At 37.6% G+C, this 25,852-nt stretch overlaps 1 long non-coding RNA gene across 1 annotated transcript in view; it reads right to left on the bottom strand.

Moving 5' to 3' along the window:
• Positions 1-9,517: 9,517 nt before the first annotated feature.
• Positions 9,518-25,852, bottom strand: part of LOC149919910 (uncharacterized) — a 28,243-nt gene continuing 11,908 nt past the window's right edge. The window contains exons 2-4 of the long non-coding RNA XR_016463754.1: positions 24,902-25,037; positions 24,197-24,258; positions 9,518-9,551 (exon numbers count right to left, since the gene is read on the bottom strand). This is a non-coding gene — a long non-coding RNA (uncharacterized LOC149919910). The remainder of the gene's footprint in view (positions 9,552-24,196; positions 24,259-24,901; positions 25,038-25,852) is intronic.

The following is a 25,852-nucleotide window of genomic DNA, read 5'->3' as shown; positions in this document are numbered from 1 at the left end:
TTATACCAGTTTCTAGGCTCTGTAATCTTTTAATAACCTCTTCAGCTGTTATCTGTTCTGGTCTTAATTCCTCATCTTAGTGCCTCAGTAATCTGATTCCTATAGCAGGCACATCTCTACCTTCCACACTTTTAAAAGTCAGTGCAGTAACAGCTTATTTTTCCTTATCTTTTGTGTATAATTCATCATTTCTTCTTAACTGGATTTTTTATCCAAATTTATACTGTGAGCTTTTTAAAAAAATACAGTAGAAATATCTCAAGTTGTTGCTAGCCTGCAACCTTACCACAGTGTGCTACCAGTTCCCAAGTCCAAGTGTGCAGCAGGGCGCAAGCTCAGCTGTGACTGCTCAGGTTGCTGCTGGAAGTACTGGTTTATCAGAAAGCACCAACTCTTTTATCAATTCCAGTTCCTAAGGTTACTAAGGACCACTCAGGTGAAAATGTACCTGACAGAATATCTGTTTAGGACAATAATTATCCCGTTCACCAAGGATGCATTAGATTTGTTCAGACTCTGCTTTATGGCTATATTTCAGTTCTCTTTCTCCTTACACAATTCTTTTCCATGAAGAACCTCCTAGCTTAATATACAAACCAGATCTCAGTACTGCTCTCTGGACAGTACAGCTGCTATCCACTATTCCTTAGATGGCTTTTAGGATTATATTAAATGACCACCATAGATCTTTACAGGTGGCATTTTCTTGTGCTTCTCTAGATACCAGTAGCAATTACAGTCATGGCCATTGGCAGTCTTGAGAAAAGGAACCCCAAAATAAATTTTGCTGAGGCTAAATGTAGTGATCAATCCAGTGGTGAGCAAATGTGATGGGAGTCATTACACTGACAATATCAGGTAATGTATCAAATGTACATAGCCGCATGAGCTCTGCAGAGCTTAGATCTATGGATTCTCAACAGTGTCCACACTTCCCTGTTTGATGTGGATAGAGTAGGCAGAAATCACCTGCCAGTCATCTGTTTCAGAAAAGAAATGTTGAAAATAATCAGAAAGATGTAGTATCTTTGTTGTATGGTAATTCTGCAAGTGAAATGTTGTCTGTCTGCTGTATGAGTTGATCAATGTTTGCTTCCAGTAATGAAGTCTGCATCAGTTTTCTTGAACACACCTCCTTCAGACTTGCTGTAGCATCAGAATCCAATCATCTGAAAAATATGAAGCAATGTCTACACCAACTACTTACATGCCACCACTGCACTCCAGTTAAAACATATTCCTTTGTGATTTCAAACAGTAGCTAATGATCAACTTGATTTTCAAGTCAAAGAACTTCAAGTGTTATTACCTCCTGGATTCAATTAAATTTGTCTACAAATATTGCTTAATTCTTTTCCAGATTAGATAACTATCTGTAATAAATGTCTCTTAGCTGTGCTTAAATTCTAGTATTCATCTCTCTCCTTCTAATATGTTGCATTTAATTTAACAGAGGTATATTTCTTTTGATGTTATGCAGTCTGAGACTGAAATCTCCCAAATGCACTATGTGCATCCTATTCTGTTATTCTTCACGTTTTATGAAGGTTTTCTCAGTTCTTTTTTTGGTGTATCCCAGGCTTTTTCCTCACTTTCTTTTCACTACTTTCTTTTGAAATTAATATTCAGTGTGAACTAGCTTGTGATATACTTGTTGAATGCTGGTGAAACAATCTCACAAGAAGATCTTCTGCAGCACGAAAGATTACTGCTATCATGATGTTTCCTGTCCTCAAAAGGGCATGACTTCCAACATCATTAAATATCCCACACAGGATGTAAATAAAGTGAGCTCTTGGCATCTAGTTTTTCCCAACTAGTCGACATGCAGAATTAACGGGCAGTAAGAACAGATAGCAACAATTACTGTGACAGTCAAGATGACAGCCACCCATAATCCAGCAGCTAGCAGTGTACACACTGGCAAGAGAGTTTCACTGGTGTGGCATTAAGTGATAAGGGCATAATTAGAGTGTGTTGCTGCTACTGTGTAAGCTTGTAAGAGGTCAAGGCTGGATATCAGGTAATCTTTCTCTGTTAAATATTTCAGGGGGACCAAGGGGCACAGGTGTTTAAGGAAGAAGAAAGTAATTATCTCTGCCAAGGTCTGAAAACAGCTGGAGAATCAAGGACACAAGGGAGAGGATACTAGAATTAAGTTCACTCATGCAATCTCCATTGACTCACTTTATTTTCTGTATGTTTTGTCATAGCCTCAAATTAGTCAGAACTTTTTCCATGGAGTGTTTTCCCTTTAAACTGTGCAGGATGGATCTGCTCTGAATAAAGGAGCAATATGTCACTAGTTTTACAAACTTCTGGACTTTCTCACTCCATCTGCTGAAAGGTATGCAGTAACTTCAGGAAAAGTAGGAGTTATATCAATCATGAGCACTTCTGTGTGATGTTAAGTATGTCACTCAGACCATCATATTTACAAGCATTCACCACTTGTGTCATTCTTGTTTTCTAGTTGGTTGTAATTTGGATGCTAGATCTGCAGAAGTGCTGAGGATTCACTGTTGTAACTGAAGTTGGTGGTATACATACTTTTAAATATTGATTTACAAGGAAATCAGTGAAATATATACCTTAAATATTAATGTATAATGCCATGTTGAAAGCAGCATAGACACTTTTCTGACCCTGGATCAATAATCTTTTAAAGAAACCCTTCCAGGTGAGGTTATATGTATTTATACACAACAGCTTTGTAATGCTAAGTTCTTCAAAAAGTCTCATACTGACACTAAGATTAACAGATAATCAATTTCCTTCTCAGCCTCAGTTATCTTATCTGAAAAAAAGGAGCCCCTTATCCCCTTATGAGTAAAACTAAAATTTATCAATGGCAAAGAAACACACTAATGTTCCAAAGATTTTTAAAAAAGCATATATGACATTCAGAAATTAAGATGAAATTAGTGATGAAATGTATCATTTTGTTTTCAGTGTTCCTGTCTGACTAGCATTTAGGAGAGCATGTTGACCTGAAAGATAAAAAGATTGATGCACGGATCCTATGGAAAAGAAGATGAGCAATGATAATGGTGTTCGCAGATAGAAAGCCATGAGTGGAAATTGTAAACTTATTCCTGATTTCCAAAAGGCAAAAAGTGAACACTGACTTCTGGAGAAGAGAGCCATAGAACAGACTCTGGCCTATGCCATCTGCTAGTTTCATCTCATGTGCCTCAGTGGTACTTTTTGAACATAGGGTGCTTTTCAGTCTTTTACTTAAAGGTACACATTTCCTGCTTTTCATCTGTACTTAATTAATTTTTTGTTGTTGTTGTTGTTGCTGGAGATTTTTTTTTTCATAACTGAGGTATATGAGAAGCAAAATGGAAAGCAAAAAAAAAAAAAAAAAAATAGAGCACTTCTGTGATTTTTTGGTCCTTTCTACAGAAGTGCTCTTTTCCAGGGATTTCTTTCCTGGTAAGTCTTTTTTTGGCATGGGCAGTTCCAGATAGAGGTAGCTATTCTATAACTGGCAGCCTAAGTAACTTTTCCACCATTTTTACTATGCCTTCTGGTAGGTGTATTTTCCACAAATGATAAGTCTGTTCTTGTAAGAGAGTTGGCACACTTTTACAGCTTGATTCCCTTCTTTTTATTTTTTTTAATGATTTCTGCCAACACAAATTTCACAGTATATAAATTCTGCTTTGTAATAGATGGCTAGAATTGAATAGATATTTGGCTTTTAACCTCTAACCTCATCAGCATTAAGAAGTAACTGCCTGCCAATAAAAAACACACAAATGCCACAGCTGCTTTCCTACTCTAAAGTGGACTAAAAATGGGTTTCAGTATAAAGGGACAAATGGTAGTTCTGTTACAAAAGCTACAGCATTCTGCAACAGCAGTGCTCCTTTTCTGACTGAGCTGTAGTAATAATTAAGTCTCCAAAAGATCTATATGTAACACAGCTGACATATATATACTGGTAGGTTCCTGTATAATCTATTCATCTTTGCCATAATCAGCCTCATTGGCCAGCATCTGGCCACTGTTGTATCCTACTGACACTGAATGCAGCAGAAAACAGGCTGAACAGAGAGATAGAGGCTGCGGAGCATCATGTGTAGCTGGATTCCTTCTCTTCCCTTCAGTTGTGTCATTTCTACCTTCTCTCAACATCATGAATAAGCATTTCTGGTAAGACTGCTTTCTCTAGGCAAAAAGAAGCATGAATGATTACATCTGCAACAAATGGAAATATATGTTCTATGCTCTCAGCAACTCTAAAACTTGATCCTTCATTTATCTATAGCTCATACTGTCTTGTATTCGCTTACATAATCCTATTACACTTGTATTCACAAACACATATGTGGACATACTTCTCAGCATCAAATCCTCTTTCTGCTTTGCAGAATAAACAACTCACATGTATTTTCTCCTTAGTGTGTTTGTTTGAGACTGTAGGTTTCCCACCTACCTAGAACAGGCTCTCATCCCCAGGTCACAAGCCTGTGCTGTCCATAGTGTCACCTTCTGTGTGATGAGATGTCATTTGCTGATCTTCTGACCTTTCTCAGGCAGTTTTGGCTGTTTTATTGCTGCCAGTTCCAACTGGACTGCTACTTAGCTGTTTGCTGGCTATGCTTGACAGCAAGAGCTAATACTGTTATCCTTTATTACATAACTGATTATCTCTGCTATAAAATCAATAAAATATGGAGCTATTGATTAAGAAGCCATCCAATGGAGATAGGAAGAACACCAATCGCTCATTCCACATGTACTTGGCTTAGATATTATTCTTCAGTGTACATTCTCTTCTGAGTGATTTCTTTGCTTTGTCATGGAGCAAACTCACTCGGATTATATCCATCCTGAAATACAGTTATAGCAAAACTGTAAATTAAGAGAAACTCTAATGCAATTACATACTGATTTAATCTGATTCCCCACATGAAAATGCAAAATTCTAAAAAGCAGTTTTCAGCTGTAGTCTATGGGATTTATCTCCAAATGTGCAGGAGATACAATTAGGTGAGTAATGTTCATTTTGTCCATTGTGCCATTTAACTCCCAACAAGTCCTTTTTCTTCAAGCAGAACTCTTTTCATAGCTGTCACAGCAATACATAACAGAGCTCATTTCCTAGCTTGACTTATTTTATACAGGATTTGTTGGTAGTCAGACGTAGTTGAACATGCATAAGCTGCAGATCACTTGGCATGGTCATCTTTGTGTCATGTTTTCAGCCAGTAAAGACTGGAAATGGCAGAAGTGAAGGAGCAGTTCACATAGCTCTGCAGCTAGCTGAACACCTGAGTTAGTGCTGACGGGCTCCTTGGAAAGCAAACCTCACCTGGCAGAAGATCAGGAAATACAAAGCAGAAAACAGAGAGGTGCTTTCCTCCTCTACAAAATAATGTTTTCAAGAACACCTGAGTTTCATTTACTTACTGAAACTGAGAGATAAAACATTTTGTAGGTTTCAAGTCCTGTAGGTTTCAAGTGCTATACCAATAACCCTACCAGTTCAAATACCCCACTAGTTCATAGTTTACTTTTAGGCAACGCACCACTTTACATTTTAAAAGAAGGAGAGAAAAAAGTATCAGAAAGAAACCCAACCAAAATTAAATTGCATAGGCTATTTTAAAATGCAGCACAAAGATTAATATTCTGTTACTTCTATTTCCCAGTCTCCGAGATCTATGACAATAAACAATTGAACACATCTTTATGTTTTGCTCAATATATGAAATTGCCAGTACTTAAGATTTTGTTATGCCCATAAAAGTTCTGGCCTAGTATACCAGCTGACTTTTTCCTAGGAAAGAAAATCTCTATAACTCAGAAGACAAGTGAAAAAAAAAATAAAAAATGAAATCATGTTTCTCTCATTCCTGTGTTTCATAAATCAAGAGACTATATCTGTAAATACAAAATGAACAAGTGCTTCTTACAAATATTGTTAGATTTACAGATGCAAAATTAGGCACTAAGCATTCTGCTGAGAATTCAGAGCCAAAGAGTTGGCAACTGAAATAAGGTTTGGCTCATTCATTGTTGCAGTGTTATCCCCGATTACATTTAACAGTTTTCTTGGGTCCAAGTTCTTGTACATGGAGATCTGGCATTTCAGATACCAATGCTTCACATTCACATCAATAGTATGCATTCAGCCTAAGTGGTGAGGGACTTTCCATGGCTTATTCATCATAGGCAGAGTTCATAATTATTTACCTTGATACTGTGTGCATACTTCTAAATACCTTGGAGCTGATGTTATCAAGCATTCTTCCATTTCAAGTGAAGGAGGACTGCTGCTCTGGAGATCCATAAGGCACCTCACTGAGCGCCAAAGAAATCTCTTGAGAAAAGCTTATAACGCAGGTGGAAGAGGCCACATATGTATCTGATTAAATCACAAGGTTTTGGACTAAGACTTTATGTAAAAATATGATTGTATTATGGAAGCCAGATTATTTTAAATTCTTTTGGATTCCTTAAGAGACTATACAAACAATATTATTTGTCAATTAGTTACTTTAGATTAGAGGTTCAATAAACCAGGTACTGTTTGAGCTTCACAGAGCACATCATGGTGTATGAATATGATTAGATGAGTTTACTAGAGGAAGAACATGCCATAACTAAACACTAGAGCAGAGACTGTCCTTTGCATTTGTCGAGTCCTGTCCCCATACCTGAGATGTATCAGCCCAGACTCTAGACAAAATCTAGTTCTGTTAGTCACATTCTCCTAAGGCTGTCTTTCACCAAGCTGACCTTTCAAACTCTTGTATACATGAGATCAATCACTTTGATTTTGGAACACACTTCATCCATTCATCCTCCCTGGAGAAAAAGTACAGAATAACTGGAGAGAATTATCCAAACAAGCCAAACAGATGTTATGGAAAGATTTCCTCCCACTCAGACATCTTCTGTCTGAAACTTATCTTGTACTTATCATAGATGTCCCTTTCCATTTGTCAAGTACGTTAATTTACTACTTAAATATGTACCCTTTTGCTTGTACTGGAGACTTTTTCCAAATATTTTAGTGAGGGGAGTAGACTAAGATTCAAATTTTCTTTGCACATGCACATGAAATTTGAGATAGTGACAGACAGAGCACAACAAAAATCCAGTTTTAGTAATAACAATTAAGAAGCATATTTGCCAGAAATAGCTAATAATGCTGTGCATCATGAGCAATTTAGTTCAGTAAGATATCCTGGCCTTTTTGATTTCCATGAGGAAGTACAGTGAACTTCAGCAGAGCCAGTCTTTCCCAGCAGTGTATGAGAGAGTTGTTGTTGCAATGTGCAGGAACAAAACAGTACAGCAGCAGAATGACAGTCCAGGCACATTTAAACTGGAAGAGGTGATGGATTGCCCCATTAGTATTTAGTTTTGTTGCTGAGAAGTCAGAGTGTTGTGCTGTTCCGTGATGTGACCCTGGTTCATCACAGGATCTGTGCTCTGTCAGTGAACTAATTTGATATTCATTGTCTAACATTTGCCTGATATTACTTGTCAGTGCTTTCTGGTATCAGACACCTTCTAGCAGTTTAAAACGTTGGGCTTATTAAAAGCATAAATTCCCCTCACTCCTATATCCAGAAATTTTTCTGCTGCCAAAATCTATGAATAATTGTACTCAGCCTGTCTCATTGCACTGATGTGAGAAAGGGTCATTTGTAGCGAAAAACCTAATTTCCTTTATAAAGCCAGTTTTACTACTAAAAATTGAGAAGTGGCCATCTAGTCTTTGCTGAGGGCAGAAAAAATACATTAAAAAAACACATTCATTTTAAATAATTTACATTCATATTTCATGGAATTACAATGGCTTCTGCTGTCTAGATGCCTACTATCTACCTATTTATCTATCTCTCTGTCTCTCTGTATGTACACACACTGATTAAACTTTCTTTCTGAGGTAGATAAAAAGTTAAATAGACAAAACAGAGAGGATCACTAGCAGGTTACTCTGTGTTCTGCTGCAAAATTTGAATCTTCATTGGAAATACAACAAAGCTAAGGATTTCAGTTTTCATATCTTTTAACTGTAGATATAAAATTTTAGGGTTTTTTAAGTAGATCAAAGCTGAGTGAAATTTCTTATGCTGTGATACTGCAGATACAAAATTTGGAAGACTTAAAAACAACTGCTTTATGACTCAGAAACATATCGCCCAAAATGAGCTTCTCATCAGAGAGGAGCATGAGTAACTTCAGACCAAATATACCAGCATAGGACCTACGCAGTCTACTGTTGTTTCATATTCCAACATATAAAACAGCTGTGTTAAAGTAATACTTAATGTCTGAAGAGGTCAAAATTTCTTCCTTCATGACCTAATCTACAGTTTGTGTTGATTTTCAGCTGTTCTCCTGGACTTCAGCGTAGACACAGTAGTCCAAGAAGCACTTCATAAAAATTGTTTTCTGACAATTAGCATAAAATATTACATGATGCCATATAAAAGTACTATGGACTTTGCTGCAGTGTGGTATTCTCAGCAAAGCAATTTATTCCAGGAAAAGAGCTGAGCTTCTTTCTTCACCTGAGATAACTTATTCAGAGTTAATTCAGGTTCCATCACACAGCACTAAATCCTACCATGTACATGTGGGTATACCTAGCACTTCTTAATTGCCCGCATATCTTCCAACAACTACAGATAACAACTTTGCAGACACCACTCACATAAGTAAGTCCTTCATTAAATATTTTGCACATACATTAATATGCTACCTACCTTAGACCTGCTACAATATCAATGCGCAAAATAATGCATATGATTTTCCTTAGAAAATCTACATGCTTAATACTCTTCTTTTTTAGTTTCCAAAGTATTTTACAGCTGCTCATGAAGTACTTGTTTTCTTTAAATTAGTGATATGTATAAATCTAGCTGTCATCATTGTAAATGCCCTTTCCTTCCAGATTCTGTGGAGTCAGATTTAGACTGGAAGACCAGTGAATGCACCAACTTATTTACACTATTCTGTATTTTATGCCAGATAAACTTCAGGAGAACATTTTCCAAGTACTGTCATGACCAAAACAGACTTGACTCGGGGAAATCAATTTAGTTCATTGCCAATTAAAATTGGTTTTGTTGGAGAGTGACAAAAATATTGAAATACCACCTTCACAGGCTCGGTATCTCTCCTTCATCCCTGGCTCCTCTTCCAACTCCCTGGACCCTGATCAGAGCATGGGAATAGGGGTTGTGGTCAACCCTTCACAGCTCCTCTCTGCTGCTTCTTCTTTCTCACACTTTTGCCTTCATGCAACATCAGCTCTCCATGGGCTGCAACTTCATTCAGGATTTCGTTCAGCAGAAAGGAATCTGGGGTACTGGTAACAGCAGCAGTGTGCCCTGGCAGCCAAGATGGCAAACTTATTTTAGGGAGCAGTAAACACAGAACCATCAGCTAGAGAAAGACCTGATTCTCCTGCTATATTTATTGTTGGTGCAGCCTTACCTTGAATACTGAGTGCAGTTCTGGGCTTCACAATATATGTAGGTCCCTCTGAAAGTAATGCCTCTTATTTATTTCAATGGAAACTGCAACAGAAACAAAGAGTACCATAACACTATTTGATGGAGCAAATTCTCAGCCACAAAACATTATTTTTCAACATAGTCACCACCATTAGCTTTGCATTTTTAACAGTGATGACCAAGAACCTTCATGGTGTGCTTGCAGAAATCTGCCTCAGCAAAAGTGACCCATTGCTGAAACGCACCACCCACCACTTCACTGTGCTCACATCCACTGTTTAGACTCCAGAAACGTTCAGCAAGTGTCAATGAATGTCAGCGGGTGCCATTTTTTCCATGTGGAGAAATTCAGCTCCACAACTTTGCATCATACACCTCCACATCAGACACTATTTTGTCAGACTGCTCCTCCGCTGCTTTCTGTTGCATACAACAAAATGTAATGGCAGGAGGGCAAACGCTACTGCCATACCACCAAAATCCACCTCTGACATCATGGAACAACATAATAAAATAGGAGGCATTACTTTTGGAGCAGGCCTTGTAAAAAGCACATTAAGGTCCTTGAAAATGTCCAGAGAAGGGCAATACAGCCAGCAACAGGGCTGAAGACACACTCTCTGAGGAGAGGCTGAGGACACTTGGGCTGTCCAGGCTGGAGAAGACTTCACCAAGAGGTGAAGTCAGTGTTCTTTGCAACTTCCTGAGGAAAGGGAGCACAGAGGGAGGTGCTGGGCTTTGCTTCCTGGAACCAATGACAGAACATGTGGGAATGGCACAAAACTGTGCCAGGATAGCCTTAGACTACCATGGAGGTGGTCAGACACTGTAACAGGCTTCCTAGAGAAGCGCTTGATGCTCAGTGGCTGTCAGTGTTCAGTTCTCTCAATAACAACTTTAATTTTTGGCTAGTGATGAAATGATCAGGCAGGTCATCTTTGTAAGTACCTATTCTATTCCAGGGCACATCCACCCATTATGGTGTGTTTGTCCATGTGCTGCAGGGGGACAACCTGCTTCACAATGGTTTGTCCATGGCCTGTAGGGACATCTCTGCCCAGGAGCCAGCAACCCTCCTGCTCTCTGGGTGCTGCACAGCTGTTCCCAACCCCACGTCCCTTATTCCTCCTTGCCATGTGCTGCATGCCCTCCCTTCCCAAGTCTGTCCCCAGGTGCCCCAGGGTGGCTGCTGGGCCCAGCCCTGCTTTGTTTGGAGCAGCAGAAGTGGGCTGGAACAGGAAGGTCCAGCACAGAGCCCCGGCCTTCCCTCACACGGCAGCCCCACTGCCCCCTAACATCGAGGGAGCACCCGCATCCTATATACCATTCTATCTTCAGCCACTAGTCATAACCTATAATCATAAGCTTTATGACTAACAATATGAAATGAATGTGAAACACTTTTATTTCCAATTCAAAGTAGTATTTTCTTCTGAAATGTAAAATGGTTCTAATAAAAATGAAGAAGGAAGGCTTAAAGTAAAAAAATGCTCCTAAAATAAAAACATTTCCAAGAACCTACAGCAAACATTTATTGGATCTGCTGGTATTTGAAGCAGTATGTCACACTATTAATTTTTGCTGTACATAGACAGAATATATTTTCCAAACTCTGCAGACTCTCGAGAGGATCAAAACCTATTTCCCACCAATTTCTACCAACAGAGTTTAAGTGTACTAGTGTATGTCTTTTTTTCACTCCCTTTATAAATTGCTACAAAGTAATTGATAGCAGTTCTCCTGGAACCTTTTATTTGTGGCAACGCCATCCACATCCCAAGAGGTCTACCGTCCTGGCGTGGTCTTCCTGGCCTTACACGCAACAGAGATGTATCAGCCTAGCAGGAAGAACTTACCCATGTTTGGGACCAGCACAGGCTAGGCCACAGCTTCAAGCACACATTTCCTCTGTATTTGACTACTGTGGGCAAAGGAGAGGAGCAAAAGAGATTTCCAGAGCACTGCAATATTTGTACGTATTTTGTAATGCTTTTAGATCCCTCTCTAGTTCATGAAGAGAGAGTACATTCTCTTTTCCCCTTTACCTACTAAACTGGTGGAGCTTTATATCCTTTGCCAATAGTGATGTTACGGCTCTCTCCAAATAGGTTTCTAACATCAGAAGTCATGGATACTGCTGGTTCTTCTCTCTGAAGAAGGAGAGTAAATGAGAACGTGTGAAAGGGGATTTTACTTCAACTTCTTTAATAACCATCATGCTCATCAAAATAGTGCAGATGGGACACAGTGAAGATGACCATTTGCTACTGGTAAAGATGAATATTTCCACTCTAGAGGTAGGTTTCTAGGCCAGTGAAGTAAATCTGTGTCTCTAAAGACTGGTTCCTTTCCTATCATGCTTCAGTCAGAACATCTCTGTATGTTAGCATAACAGGACTGCTGGAAATGTTAGTGCCAAGCTATAAAGCATCAATCTTGCCTGGAAATCTTGATTGCTTTCTTTGTCAGTTACGAAATTAATAAGAAAAGTGAGGACTGTGGCTTTTCATGCTGAAGAAAAGCCTTTAATCAGTGTGTCAGGAAATCCTATTCTCAGAATTATTTTATTTGGTTTAGATAAGAACAGAATCATATAGGTCAAAAATCAGCTGAAGGGCTATAAACCATTGTGCCAAATGCAAAATAGAGAGTGAACGGATTTTTCTTCTTGTACAACTCCAGAGTTCAAGTACAGAGCAGCTATTTAAGTTCTAGGAAACTACTCATTAATAGACTTCAGGAAGGACACTAAATTAAGAAGTGATACTAAATTAAGGATACACTGTAAAGGAGCAAGAAGCAACATGCCAGGCCAAGGCTTTAACTCACAAAAGCACTAACAAGGTGCCTAAATCGGCCAGCTCTCACAGGCTTCAGTTTAAGCGTATGCTTAATGAAATTACATTGCTAAGATATTTTTTTTCTCTGCTCCTTAGTCTTCTGAGTCCCATGGTCCCTTATGTGCTGCACATCCAAGGGGAGCAAAAGGGCAGTCTCACAGACATCAGAGAATGGGGTAGCTGAGGTTTGAGCTAATGCCAAATGCTCCTCCCTTCTCTCCCTCCTCTTCAAATCTGGCAGCTCCTATACAGCAGTAGACTGCAACAGGCATGGAGAAATGAGGCCAGCTGGAGCAAAACTGGCAAGTGGGGTGGCATTTTCTCATGCGGAAAATACACTGGTACTTAATGATGCTTTTCAGAGCCAAGAAAATGCTGCAGCAGAAGGAGGATTGCTAAAGTGAAACTAAAAACCATGGTGAGGCAAGAGTGGTCAGAGTTGCCTTTTTTAAACTGTGGGCTCTTTGTAATGTGAAACATCACTTGTACAGAGCCAAACACAAAGACAGCGCTTAAACAGCTGAAAGTCAAGTTTGAAAGTCCCTTCATAAAAGGTATGCTGTAAAACAGATGATAACCTCAACAGTCTTGTGTGAGGTGGGCACAAAAGGTTTATGTTCTTTTCAAGATTGTTTCATGTGGGTGCAGAGAGCACGGTTTTGAGCTTACTGCAAATTGCATCTCAGTAATCAGACTATGTGAGGCTGGATGGAAACTTGCTCCACAGAGTCTGAATCCCTTCCAGGATAAGGAATAAATACTAAACTGCTTGCTGGCAAAGCAGAGAAGCAGCCCAAAATAAGTTGAAAGTTTGTCATTTCTGGATAGCATGATCGTGCAGAGTCTGATGATCATAATACATCCTGAAAATCTCTTTGCTTACTAAAGAGCTGGTATCCACCAGAGCCTAAGAACACCTGGAGGTAAACGAAGTGGTTTCCTGGATATGCACGTCTGGAACTCCAGATGAGATAATGGCTGTCAGTCCAAATCACTAAGCACACCATCTTCATATTATCTCCTAGCATCCTAATGTAGCTTAAGTACTTAGGAAGCTTGTTAGTGATGTAGTGGTTATTAGTGTAATCAAATTTAACATTCAGCTTTAGGTGACAGTGTTACCCTGGTCTTAGTCTTTTTTTTTGTTTTCAGGTTTCTGTGACAATTTGAGTGCTTTGACTTGATTGTTACCCAGTCACTACAGAACACTCTTCTTTTTACCCATCCCCAGACTCTGTAGCTCTGTAGAACACACTAATATGATAGTAATTGAATTTTTCCTGAAAAAAAAAAAAGGTCATGAGCATTTTTGTACCAAGTATGATCACAACCCTTAGAATATGTATTTTGATTTAACACGGGACTCTCTACCTCTAAATACAAATGTCTTGATGGTATCATATAGGGAAAAAAAAAGACAAAAGTATTCCATTTTAGACCAGCTCAAAAAGGTGCAGTGCTGAATGCAAGCCAATATGGATGGGAAGCTGAGACACAGCCTCTTACCTACTTATTCAGCCATTGGTTTACTAACAGTGAGCAGCTTTTCTTGATCAAGAAGTATAAGAGCTGTTTTACTACCACTTCATAGCAAGGGACATACTGGAAGAATGGTCCACACAACCATTCTCCATTTGTGCATATGTGCAAGGCTAGCAACAGTCTTGATCTCATGATTACAGTGGCTGACGCAGAGCCTAACACAGAGCCTAATGTGTCATCTGTCTTGCAAATGCATATTATTTAAAGTAGAAAACAGCCTACAGTCATTTGTCATGGATTATAAGAAAAAAAGCCCAAGTTAGTCTGTGAGCAGTAAAACTAATGATGCCTGATGGGTTTTTATCTCAGTCTCTCTGCTGTGATTTTCTGATTCCTGCTGAAGGGTGAGCTCATACTCATGCCTTTTCCTCAGTAGGGATGCTGACTGCAGACAAGTAACATCTCTTGCCTCTATTCGGCCTCTTGCAGGAACTTAATGACTTAATATCATCTCCTTTGTCAGATTTGATCAAAATCAGACAGGATATTCTAAAGATATTTAAAAGCAGAGTAGCCATAGACACACATACATGGAATAATCACATAAATGTCATTTCCTGATTAAACCAGAATAAAAACAGTCATCACTTTAAAAAACTGCGCATGTAAGATACACCTAATATGTTTCTGCTTGAAATCTAGGACTTGCAGAAAGATTTTCAGATGTGTTTAGGTACCTTCCTAACTCCATTTCATTTCAGAATTCAGGATTCTATGCTGTCCAAGAATCTACTATTAAACATATTGAAATATTTAAAGCTTTGGAAGAAATTCTTGGTTGGATTGTAATTTTTTTTTTTTTTGAGACAGAATAAAGTATATGTTACAATGTCCACTATAATTATATCTGAACAATCATAACTGTATCACATTGTTTTGTTATAATTAAAACTCTGACTACTCTTACCAGTTAACTGCTGGACAAGATGCAATCATTTATGTTAATTATATCAAGGAAGACGTGTTTATTGTTCCTGTTTGAAACAGTGTCTTGTATATGGGCTAAACAGTGGCTGAGCTAAACAGCTGCATCTGCAGCTGGACCTACCTTTGGAGGATGGGAGTGAATTCCTTCAAAGCAGAGGCAATGCTCAAGATTTCCCTCTGAATCCACTCAGTACATTTCATTAAGTCCTCAGACGCTAGAACCAATTTTAGCTTTTATTTGAAATGGTGTGCGTTTCTATTCCTCATAACTACCCAAAAAAAACCTTACTTAAAATAGGAATTTGTCTTTGCTCTTTTTTCAGCTGCTTTCACTGTTTTAGTAGTTTCTTAATATTTTTATCTGGCACTACTTCATTCATCAGGAGCAGATGATGTTATCATAATACCTGCCTAGAGACTGGGATAGATGTCATTCCTCCTGACCAATTACATTGTCCTATATTTATGATAAGTTACATTCTCCGTTGCTTACAATGTCAGTACCTATGAGCCATTTGTCATGTTTCCCTGGATGGTAAATGTTCTAGGTAAATATTTGCTAATAACTGTAGCATTGTCTCTCATGATGTAGCTCTGGAGGGAAAAAAAAAAAAAAAAAAAAAGGAAAAACAGAAATTTACAGCACTGGGCATATGAAAGTTGATGTGTAGTGTACAATGTGCTTTCTTCTGATTGAAGTGAGATTGATAACATGTTTCAGAAGTAATAACTGCTCTGAAGCCAGTGAGGCTATGCCAGCTCCTCTGTGGTTTAAAGCAAATTAAATGCAGCCCCATGCTCCCCAAGCCAGGCACCATGATAGCATCTGGGGGCCTGGACTGCAGTCAGACTGCTATAGCACTAGGCATGTTCAAGCACACAATGTAATATAGTCCTCTCAACACATAGAGCTTGATGTCTAAATGTAAGTGCTATATTCAGTTGTATAGCTGTATTTTTCTAAGAAAAACAGTAGAATTAATGATGGGACTGACAACAATATATACAGAAACAGATTTATGCTAAGTTTAATTTTGTGACCCAGCAAAATCTTCCCTATCCAGAGGTTCGTAAAATATTGTCACATTCTAAAGAAAGCTTGCACATGCTGACACCAAATTGTGGGAAAAGTCATTGTTCCCATGAAATACAGAAAGTTGGCTCTTCATAACACTTTTAACAAAGAAGCAACAATGTGCAGTTTATGAGAAGTAATGTAAATTATACCTGCAACCCATTAAGCTCCCTTTTGTTAAGAAGCTCTGAAGTGCTGATACAGTTCTGGTATCAGCAAATCTGCCATGTTATTGCAGTTATTCATTGCCCACAGCAATTCAAGAGAAAATTAATTAGCATCACCCCACCATAAATCTCAACAGTATTAACTAAAATGCCAGTTCTGTAATCACTTTCCATTAAAGCCAAAAAATACTAATTAAAATTGATTTTTCCCTGTGCTTTGGTAAACTGCTGCCAGTATAAGGATCTCAGCGGTAATGCTGGATGAAGGGAGACCTTTACTTAAGTGAATTTTGTATATTGTCTTATCCCCTTTATAAAGATAACAATGTGTGAAAGGATAAAGGCTTTGAGAGCAGAAGCTGACAGGTTCCATGAAGAAGGAGAAAAATGTGAAATCACCAGGGAACGTAACCTTATTAAAACTGTAATATCCTATATTTTCAATCTGGACTATCTCTGTCTTTCAGGCAAGTGCCTATTAATACACCTCAATCAATAAGTCATGGAAGATTCTTTTAATGAATATTTCTAGCCATTTAGTGATAATACTGAATATAGATCAGCCAAGTAATTTTGTCTCAGTATAGTCATCTTCTAAAAGTTTTGCTGTATGCTGGAAAATTAACATACTGCAAACCAATTCAGCTTAGTTCCAGCTTGTCCCTGCACACTTCAGGAGACACGAAAAAACAAAGTCTGTTTTAATGACCAACTTCCCCATGGTGCAGCACAATTCTCATTAAACAACATGAAGCAAGAGTACTGTGAAAAGTATATGTATATCAGCTCGTGCTGTAGTTAAAGACCAGATCATGTTGCTTAGACCGTCACGGTCAATCTCAGCGCTTTAGTTTACTAATGTTTTCAAAGCTGAATTAGCAAGATTATAATTTGCCAACAGTGTGAAGTGAGGGTCTCTGTGTCTGAGTGACAGTCTGTTTTTAATGGCAAACAAAGAACAATTTTGCCTGTTGGGCATTACTTTAACAGCCAGTCAATTAAGCAGCGCTGGAACCTTTACATACACAGATTTATTCCACTTCAATAGGAGAGCAAGAGGCGGAAGCAGTAGTAGACAGTCTGTCCTAAGAATAAACAACCACTATAGCAGTGGGTTTTACTGATACTTCTTGGTATTAGAAAGCTGCTGAAATATGGCTACTAAGTATTTCTGCCCATTGTCTGCTGGCTGCAGACAGCTGGGTTACAAGCTTTAGATAATAGAGGATATATGCATAGCCATGCTTCCATCGATGACAAGGGAGTATATACTTAGTCTTCTGGTAAATCTTGGCCTACAGTGATCACATTCCCTTTTCCATGACCCTACCCCCTGAACTTGGTGGTTTCTTTATTTTTTCTTCCTGTTGGCCACTCAGCTGACTCTGTCCCTCACCTAAATCTGTATTTGGCATCTCCTTTCCATCCCTGATACTCATTTTGCTCACTTCAATCTCACTCTCACAGTCCAAACCTTCACCTCAGGCAGGTTCAGCACAGCCAGTTCAGCTCATGGCCCTTTTTGAGCTTTCTCAGCCTACTCCTGCTCATTTGACTGATCCCTATCGTAATCTGACATTTGATTTCAGCTGCTCAGCAGCATCCCCCCTGGATTCTCCTCCTATATCCAAACTCCCAACAATCCATGTGATGTTTACTTCTTAAGGCCAAATCATTCTTGGTGGGAGCCATTCTTTTACTTGATCTGTTTCATTTATTCCTGCTCAGGTACTTCTTGATAGATAGTCTAGATCCTTCAGAAGTTTTCATCTTGGGCCCTCAGTTATAACATTCAGTATCTCCTCTAGGATGCCACACAATAACTACTTCAGCCAAGAGTTGCTCACAAGTCCACTCCCTACTGTTAAAGAAGTAAAATTTTGCTCTCTATAAGGATTTTGTTTGGAGCTGATTAACATGAGCACCCTACAAATGCTTCTGTTTTTCTCAGCTCAAAAAACTGATATTGCCTGAAAATAACTTGTTTTCATGAGAAGCAAAAAAATGTAAAAGGTGCTGTCACTATCTCATACGTCAAAACAAGAGTATGTAAAAATCAGTATTATAATGAAAGATTAAATATAATGAATGTAATAACATTTCTATTTGGTTCATCTTTTCACAACTTGTCTTCACCACTGCGTACAATATTCTGGATCCATTGTTCCTGTTTCAGTTTTACTAATTCAGATATACTGAAGATATAATCACAGCCTAGAATTAAATATAAAAGTGTCAATGTCGAGGATTTAATTATAACATATAGCAAACATAAAATATTTTTTTTCTGAAATTGATTCAGATAAATGCATAGAATAATAATAAGAAAAATCTGCAGCGCATTAGACAAGAAAGAGAGATTGCTTCAATTCCAATCCAGTGCATTTTCCAAATTTCCAATACTTGTAATGAAAAAAGGGTATATTTTCTTATAACTGTGCTATAAAGAGGGGATATAATCTCATCATGCAGCTGCTCCATTTGCCATCAATTATTTTGATGAAAGCAGGCTAAAGCTCTGCAGTGATCAGCAACAGAGATTAAATAGACTTCAGTCCTGATTACAGACCTTCTCTTATCCATTCTACTAGCTACAGGGTACCCTACTTTTTGTTATAGAACTGATAAAAAAAATTCATTGCTTCACATTTCAATTTTCAAGGATTTGTTACATTGTATTTTTTCCCATGAAATATTATTTCCTTTCAATAAATGTAGGAAGAACTAGAAAATCTATTAAGGCTGATCAAGAGTCCTTTTGATAGGGGAATCCTTTCTCAAGCGCATTATATGGAACTATGAATAGTAAAGAAAATCGCTCGACCAGTTCTGCATCGTTAAATTATCTCTCAGCAAGAGTGGATATATCTTTACTATAGGCCTTACTATTTTTAAAATAACATCTGATTCTACTGCTACTGCCTTGCTCTGCCATTTCAGTTCTGCTTCAGAATTATAAAACCAGTCGGAGATTTCAGTTACTTCTTCGAAATGTTTCCGGAACTTGAAACTTGTAAATAATTTACAAGTTATTAAGAAATTAACATAAAGGAAACTTGATTTAACAATCTACTGCTCTGAAATGACAGCAGAAATAATAGTACAAAACTAAGAAAGATCAAATAAAAATTTAATAGAAGTTAGAAGTTAAAAACTGTAACAAATGATGAACATGGTCATCATATCAAATTCATAGCTTTCTGTTAATGATATTCTGTTAATTGTATTGAAATAAATAATATTTCACACCACTCTAAACTCAACTTTGCAATATTTACATTTAAACACCTCCAAGAAACTACAAGTCAAGTTCTCAGAGTGCACTGATGCAGTAAAGATAAATAAAAATAAAGTAAAAACAACATTGTAAGAAATGTCAATACCTGTTTGCAGTCAAATGGATTTTTTTTTGAATGAAAGGCCTGCATGGAATTTAAGAATTATCTGTTTGATGATTACTCCCCAGAATCCACACTCTCAGTCAGTAGGATATAGCAAAGAGCTAATACAGTTCACCAGCAGTTTAAGTTGAATATAAGGCAAATATTCTTTGATAGCAAACCTTGGCAATGAGGCCTAATTGAAAAAAAGAAGTATACTTGCAACCACTTCTGGTCTCCCTTCCTCATATTACATGAGTCACCAACTATGATTCAGCAATTACTGAATATGGCATTTTGAGGACTGCTGCAAAAGTAATGCTTTCTATTTTTTTATATTAACCCATAACATCAGAGGCGGATGTTGATGGTTCTGTAGTGGAGACTGAACCTTCACACCAGTATTCCATTACATTTTGTGACTGATGTCAGCAGAGGGACAGTCTAACAAAATGGTGTCTGACATGGAATTGTGTATATAATTGTGAGGCAAAAGCGTGTCACTGAATTCCTCCATGCAGAAAAATGGTACCCATTGACATTCATTAATGCTTGTTGAACGCTGGTGAAGACCAAACAGTGGATGTGAGCACAGTGAGGCAGGAGGTGGTGTGTTTCAACAGTGGCAAAACTGACATAAAAGACAAGCCACATTCCAGACAGCACAACTGTCACCATGAAATGAAGTGTCTCAATCAGCTCATCCATATGCATTGGCTAATGGTAGTGACTACGCTGAAAAATAGATTTGAAGCTGAGAATTTGCTTTTAGAATCGTGTTATTGTGCTCTTTGCATGTGTTTCCATGGGAATAAATAAGAGGCATTACTTTTAGGGTGACCTACGTATATCAACAGTTGCTTAACCATTAAAAATAAACATCCTTTATTTACTTTTTTTTTTTTTTAGCAAAACTTTGTGGTTGCATTTATACAATTGGATTTTAAAAACACACCAATTTAAATCTATAAATCTCCAACTTCAATATCCAGAATTCCATTTCTGTTCTGGTTGAAGCTGTAGTTGCACCTATACAAGTGCTTTTAGCTGGCCTTTCAATTTAACATTTCCTTAATAAAGAAATGATTATTTTTATTCTGTGTAGGTCTATGGATTGCAGTTGCTCAGAGCTGGGAAATTCTCTCCTGAATGAGTTCAACCATTTTGAAAAACCTCTTAGCATGAAAACAATAGCAACCCACTGCCAAGACCTTAAGTATCTGCCATTAACTCTTCCTCAAATTTGAAGGCACCCATTATTTTGCACACAAAAGCTTTTCTAAAAAGAAATGGGACAAATTCACCTCAGGTGTCAGTTCATAGGCTTCATCAAGGATTGATTTTGTCAACGTGCCAAATAAAGTAATAGCGTTTTCTAGTTCAGCCAGGATTTTGTGCTTCATTTCAAATACTCTGTAGTTATTTTAACTCTCAGTTGAAAAAAAAATCTCATTCACATCTTGCTTGTACTTATTCTGCAAGAAAGAACTGAGACATAAGGAAAAAAGTGAATTTATACCTAGAATTTTAGTTAAATATCCATGAAGAAGTTTAAATCTGGTAAATATCAAAACTACAACAGTCTTATTTATGCTTTTATGCATTTTCCGTAAAGCATTCAGTGACAGAATTATTTCATGTCACATTTCTCATTCTCTTTTATTCTCCAATGGAAGGAAATTGTATAAAATAAAATCAAAGAACTGTGTATTGCTGGACATTGTAAGTGTACACATGGTTCTGAAGAAATTCAGGCTACAAATGTAAGCTGTCCCTCTAAAAGTTTTTGAGAAGTTGGGTTCTTATTCTTTTTGTAGTACATACTCTTGAGAGAGGGATCTGTTAAACTGATGCCATAAATTGGTCATTCAGGAAACTCTCTAAGACTCAAATTGGAGTGTTAGAAAGAAGGCATTCCTAAGCACCAGGGCTGGATGTGTGAGGATATGCTCCTCCTATCACGCATAGCTCGTACAAAAGGTATTCAGCTTCTATACATTCAGAGGTTTTCCTGCAGATACATATGTATTTACCTCTTGCTTTCACAACTAACAGATCGAAAGCAGAAAATCTCTTATCTAGAAGATACAAAGACTTACAGAACATCCCTAATCTGCTTGATACAAGGGGTATATCACTGCTATCTACCTGACATTAAAACAGACCATTCCCACTATCTAAACAAACTACAGGGTTATCTATCAAGAGACTTACCAAGCTTAACACTGCTACAACTTGTATCAAAATGACAAACTGATCCTTTAATTGTGAATTTTATAAGTTGAATTTCGCAGAAACACTAACCCTTACAGATCTGTCATGTTTTCAGTATCAAAGTCTTCTTATATATGTATATATCACAGTTCTAAACTACACAAAAAAGGTATGATACCAGACAAAGCCTTTCAAAATGGAACTGAATTTCTAAGACTATTAAAGACTATAGAAAGTATTAATCTTAGTGCTGTGTAACGTTGTACTAACGTACAGTTGTACACAATACCAACCGTGAAAACTGAGTGGCTTTCAGGAAAGGTTTCGACATTATTTAAGCCCTCTCTGAATCCTTCTCTTGACCCAGCCAGCTTCACCTTAATCGTGTGGATATCCAAGCTCATCCATGGAATGCTCTTATCCAAACATGGAATAATTCTGGGGAGAAATCTCTTTTTGAGAGTCAGCCAGTAGAAGATCAGTAGTACAGTCTTAGTTTCCCAAGAAATAGTTCTTGCATGTTGCATTCATAGTAGGTTTTTATCCATTTTATGCTGTAGCCAAGGGCCTGACTCTCCTTTCAAGTGAAATGGCATTATCTAATGGCCATCAGAAAGAAATGTTTCAAGAAATCGAGAATGATGAGAGGAAATGTCTACCCTCTGTCCACTGGCAGCTGAGATCATATATCACTGCCAGTAATGCATATTTGTTGCTGTTCCTGGCCCAAATCCAGACAGTGCCAGGTCTAGAAGATTTGTTTTGATTAGATGATGTTATAGTTGGCCTTCCTAGTTGTTTTCCTTCTTGTCCATCCTTAGCAATCAAAATACGTTTGTTTTTTTTTTTGAAAAAAAGAAGCAATCAAAAAACAAACAAAAAAACCCACCCAGATCTTAGAAAGCTCACTGTGCAATATTTCTATTTCTCTACTTCTACTTATCTTTTTGACGTGTGTTTCAGTCAAACCTTCCTCAACAGTCACTAAAGCTAGAAGCTTACATTACATTAAAAAAAGAGAGAGAGACAACATGAAAAACTTATCTGGTTACGTGTCTTCAGAAGTTATTCTTTAAGAAGAAACTTGACTAATTTGACTCAAGAAAAAATACTGAACATTTGTCATGGAGTCTGTATTTTCTAAAGCCTCATTTTTTGAACTGCTTACAATGAGGAGCTTTAGCATGCTAGAGAAAAAGTTATTGTAGCATTTCTGGTCTGCTTGCAGAAAAAATAATATATATATATAAAACAAAAATGAATTTATTGCTATCAGATATCTAAATCAAATAAACTGGAGAAATTTAAAAAAATAATGGGTGTCTTGTTCCTTTGATGGTAGTTCAACCTTTTATAAGTGTACTTTGACATTAATCAGCTTTGTCATGTCTACATTTTGCACAATCTTTATGACTCAAATCTTAAGATTAGAATGGAAATAAACTACAAAAACTTTCAAGGATACCCATAGAGGGTGACTGTTTGAATAAACAGATAACTGGTTGGTTACTAAAGCTCTCTGGTGAACGAGTATTTTATCTATCTATAAAAGCATTCAGGACATTATTTCTTGCTGCAAAGAATATTTCCTCCCCCCTGTCTTTGGTTTAAAAACCTACACAAGAATGAGAATAGCAAGGATGTTCGTTATGTTTTCTTGCAGCAGAAGGGGGAAGGTAAACTGGATTCAACTGCTCAGAAGATTCACTCAACAGAAGAATGAGTCTCTTTGTCCTGAACAGTGCAGACATAAGTGAATCTGTGTATGTAAAAATTCATGCCATGAAATGACATTATTAGCTGGAATGATAAGAATGGCCACCATGCAATGAAGAAAAAGGAAAATATATGTGTCAGCAGCCATTCAAGCTGTTACTATAAAAGAAATAAATAAACTATTTCAAGTTCTCGAAAAAAAATTGAAACTAAATGAAAATACTCAGGGTAAACACAATTAGTTGAAGGGGTGGGTGTCGCCCAAGAAATACATTTTCCAGAGTTATCTGTTAATCTTGATAAAATACCATTTTCCACAATGAAAATATTATTTCAAATAATACTAACTGACTGTTTCACTCAAATGTCACAAGTGAGCCAGCAATGTATTTCTCAGAAATTCAATCACAATCCTCTCTGTAGAAGAAAGCATTTCTGATTGCACCTCAGTGACAAGAGCACCACCTTCAGTAATCATTTGCTGGACTATCTTTGATAGCAGAATGCCACACAAATCTGACCTCTCCCACACCGTGTTTGAAGCAAAGACCACAGAAGAACATAGTGGGTCTTTCCCAATTGGTAGAAATTTGTTCGTTGCCTAAATAATATTTATTTAAAATTGTCCGAGCTTCATCAAGTCTGAGCTTGGGAATTCTCCAGAAAATAGAAGGATATCTATTTCATTTATTTATTTAAAGGTTCATTTATTTATTTAAAGGAAATGCACCTGAACCTGTAGCATGCTCCAGTAATTGCAGAGATTTGGCACAGAAAACAGATATCTGAAAGTCAGCGAAGACCCCGTAGGTGCACTGTTTGTTCAGATTTGCTTTTTCTCTCTTACCTTGTCTCCACTGTACCAGCCTATACAGTCTTTGCAGTCAATCCTCAAGAGAGTCTCAGCACCTGAGCATAAAGTAGTGAGTCTGAGATGTGGTTTCAGAATAATTCCACATTTCCTGAATCCAATGAACTGTAGCAAACCATACCCTTTACTTAATTTCAGCATATTTTGGTGCACAGGAATATACCCTCACATTCAACTTGGCAGCCGAGCATGGAATAGTAGAATAATGGTGCTTTAGAGGATTGGGAATGGTGAATAAATGGTGCTGGAATATGCAGAGATTTTTCTTCAGATTTCAGTGAACAGAAATCTTTCATAGCAACTTTGCATAAATGAATCGTTTCAATTATTAGGCTGTGTTCTTTTCTGGCTCATCAGGTTTTGACCCTGAAAACCCTGAGACTGGAGATGCTTAACTGCTTCCTGCAGAACCCAGAGCCCTTGCACAAGACAAATGTGGGCTAGCTTCAAATCCTTTTGTTACCTTTGTGTTTCATAAGCAAGGAGGTAGGCTCTTTGTAGTCTAATATCATTACCATGCTTTTCTTTAGGTCAGTTTGGCAGAGATTCATTTCACAAACTTTAGACATCTAGAAGTGCACTACATATGAAAGAACACTAGTTATCTAGTTTCCCTTGAGAGCCTCTGGAAAGTCAGGAACCTCTCAGCAGCACTTCTTCACATCTGTATCATGTACTTACCCTGGCAAGGGATGAATCACCTGCTGGAGGTGTATGTACCTCTTGACAACAATTTCAGCCCTGAATAAGCTGAAAAAATATCTTCAACCAGATGTTTCATTTTTGGACGAGCTCAAGTAAGTCTGATGAATCCCATCTGAAAGCACAAAGTAGTCTTCGCTGTTTATTTTGCTATATTTTAAGTCAGAAGAGAAAGAAATCTTACTTAGTAAGGCTGAGTTCAGCCACTGTCCCCGGTGGCTTCATTTTATGTACATGTAATATATTTGCCCGCTTATGTGAATGGTACTGTTTATAAAGAAGATAATTCAATGGCTCAGAGAGCGTATATATCATGCCTTTATGCTGAAAACAATCTGAGACGGGACCTTGTAGCTGGTTTAGATGCTTGTAATGTCATTCAGTGAAATGTTTTATGCCATATGATCCCATGAATGTAGCTGAAATTTGTAAAGACAATCGAATTAATTTATAATTGGTTTATTTTATTTTCCCATATTTTATGCCTTTGATGCCAGCCCCACTCCTTTATAACATCAGACCAAAGGATTTTCTTATGCATAAACATAGAATTTTTGGTAGCCATAATAGATGTGCATTACTAGCAGACATCAGCAAAAAGGTATGCATATTTCCATTGTACCCAAAAGACAAGAATCAGAATTTGCAAACAATAAAATTTAAGTAAGCTGTGTAGCAGCAATTCCCTTTCCTCTTGGTCTTAAATTAATGTGGATGGAGGTAAAACAAAGCACAGAGCAAATGAGCACTTAAGGGACACACAAAAACAGGGGTTCCTATTGAAACAATTGGTCGATAAAGGAACTTGAGAGTTGAACATGAGGCACTGGACTTCACATTTAATTCATAAAGCATGCTACCACAAATATAGGCATTATTTCATTTTCATATAACACAAATGAAATGCAACAATGTAACCACTGTAAAGGG

Source organism: Phasianus colchicus, chromosome 1 (genome assembly GCF_987193195.1).
Source record: "Phasianus colchicus chromosome 1, bPhaCol1.hap1.1, whole genome shotgun sequence".
NCBI classification, from domain to species: domain Eukaryota; kingdom Metazoa; phylum Chordata; class Aves; order Galliformes; family Phasianidae; genus Phasianus; species Phasianus colchicus.
The sequence above is the reverse complement of the archived record's forward strand: the minus strand, read 5'-3'. Positions and strand labels throughout refer to the sequence as shown.